The sequence below is a fragment of the Brassica oleracea genome, chromosome C9 (genome assembly GCF_000695525.1).
Source record: "Brassica oleracea var. oleracea cultivar TO1000 chromosome C9, BOL, whole genome shotgun sequence".
Taxonomy (NCBI): Eukaryota; Viridiplantae; Streptophyta; class Magnoliopsida; order Brassicales; family Brassicaceae; genus Brassica; species Brassica oleracea.
Window position 1 is genome coordinate 30,352,581 of NC_027756.1, and position 2,692 is coordinate 30,355,272.

Here is a 2,692-nt window from a genome sequence, read left to right on the forward strand (position 1 = left end):
CAGGTCCGACCCTCGCGACTATTCCCTCCTCCAGGAGTAATGGAAATCTTCCGATACGGGGAACCTTCCATATTTCCAAATATGGAAGAGTTTAACCATATTGGCCGACTAAGACCGACTTCGAGACGACTACATAAGGGGGGCCCAAAAAACCACAGAACAAAGGATTTAGAGATTGAGAGATTAGAGCTAGATGGCTCGAACTAGGGTTCATACTCAATACATTGTATGTTGGGGTCAAAAATGGTCGCAACAGAATTAACGTTTGAATGTCGTAAAAGTTAACATGAACATTTTTACGAAAAGTATTATTCATAAAGATTACTTTTATGAAAATTCTTGCGGTGAAATATTGCGTTAATCTTGGTTCATTCATCAAAACTAAAGAACACGTTCATGAACCGTTGGAAGAAGATGCAAACAAGGTCGCCACATAACGACCGACCCGCGAAAAAGCCGGTCGCTACTTAGCAACCGACCCGAGAACGAGTCGGTCGCTACCTATTGACCATGGATTTTATCCATTTTTAACCATGGTTTATAAGTGTTTTAAGATCCATTTATTACTATATAGAGTCTATTTAGAGTATTTACATGTCCAGGTATTATTTGTAAGGAAATGACGTATTTGGAGCTATTTAGAGATCTTTTGAGCTTCGCTGGAAGCAAGAGATGGTCGACGTCGCAGCTCAATATCGACCGATAGTCACCACCAAATATCGATAGATTTCAAGTCCCTCATATTGATCGATTATGAAGCCATCCGAGAGTTAATGACAAATTAGAAGATTTCATCATTAGTCCATGGCCACCGGTTAGGCTATTTATTTAGGGTTTTGTATGGTTTTAGAGGCAGACTTGACTAGAGACGTTTTATACCTAGTTTGGAGGAGGCAAGAAGCCACCATTGAAAGAGGAGAGCTTAGGATTGGAGAGATAGATCATCTACTGCAAAACAGAGAAGATCTTGAACTCCCTTGCTTTTATTATTTCTGTTACTTTTGCTATTTAATTTATTTAAGTATTATTCAGACCATCGTAACCATGTGTTCCATGAATATGTCTGAGTAGTCTTTACTGTTATATTTAGGTTTCTCAAATAGGTTGATAAATGTAATACTTACACAACAATTGTTAGGATGTTTAGAAATATAGTTCAATCATTATGCATTAAAGTTAAGTTTAGGATTGATCACCCATTAAACTTAAATCCTAGGATTAATTGGGATCAAGCCATAGCTTGACTCAATACCTGAAAATAACTAGAATGATCTAACTGACTAGATACATACGAGAGTTGGTCAAGTGAGTTAGAGAATACAAATCAAACCCGTTCATAAGGCTTTCTGGAAGAAGTATCGATCGACACAGCGATAGCCCCATCGATCGATATTTTGAAAGGCGTATCGATCGATATTCACAAAGAATTATCGATCAACCCTTTCTTGCGACTAAAATTACGAGAGTTGAGGTCCTACATCCAGATTAGATAATCAAAAAGATTATACCTTAGTTTTAATTCAAGAACAATTAATATTAATAAACTCCTAATTTCCCAAATTAAGTATTATTTATCATACCTGAGAATATACCTTAATCTAGCTACTTCAACCAAACGTTAACAAACTCAAAACAATCAATCGAGCAATAAACTTGCTCACCAACCAATTTACTGCTTTAAAACCCATAAAACATTCAATCTAGATTTAGTTCAAGACCATAATCTATTGAGTAATTTTAGACTCTCTGTGGATTCGATCCATAAGTACTATATCTGAACCTCTTATTTGAGAGAGTAATTCACTCCTTAGGGTAATTTGAGTGATATCAAATTTGGCGCCGTTTCCGGGGACTCCTCCTTATTACCATTAGATTACGTTTAGAATTTAATCTAGATTTTGTTGCTAAATTTGCTAAAAAAATCCTCTCTTTTCCTGCCGACACAGGAGCTGCAAGATGGAAAACATGGTTTTCGGCCAGACATCGATCGACAAAGAGATAGGAATATCGATCGATAGAGCGAAAGCAATATCGATCGACAAGTCGACAGGAATATCGGTCGACAACGCACATCAAACATTGATCGACAACACCCCGCCGGAAGCAGGTAAGTATTCTCTTACCAATGATGGTAAGAGTAGTCCTAGGGAAACCTAAAGGTCAACTAAGCAACGCAAATAACCAAATTATAAGTGAACATGGGACTGAAATTCTCTGTTCAAATTAAATCTATCTCAGAAAGAGATAATGAATGGAAATTGCCTTTGCAAGGCAATTTAAATCCTGGAAGGACCTATTCCAATAGGTCCGCAATTAGACTACCAAAAGATGATACCAAGAAATTTGGGATCAGTCCCGAATATTTAATCATGGTACGTCAAAACCCTTTCCGTGGTACCGTCTCAGAGCGACCACATGATCACATCGAATATCTTGAAGAATTGATAAATGACGAGTACAATCGCTGTAAAATCTTTCCTTTTTCCTTAGAAGGCGACGCCAGAAAATGGCTAGACCAAATACCAACAGGATCTCTGGCCTGTTTGAGAGAGATAAGAAGTGCTTTTATAAATCAATTCTTCGATGAGGCGCACTACTGGGATGCAAGGAGGAAAATCTCCACGTTCCGTCAAAATCCCCGGGAATCATTCAGAAACGCCTGGGAAAGATTCAAGAGCTACCAACTTGAAGA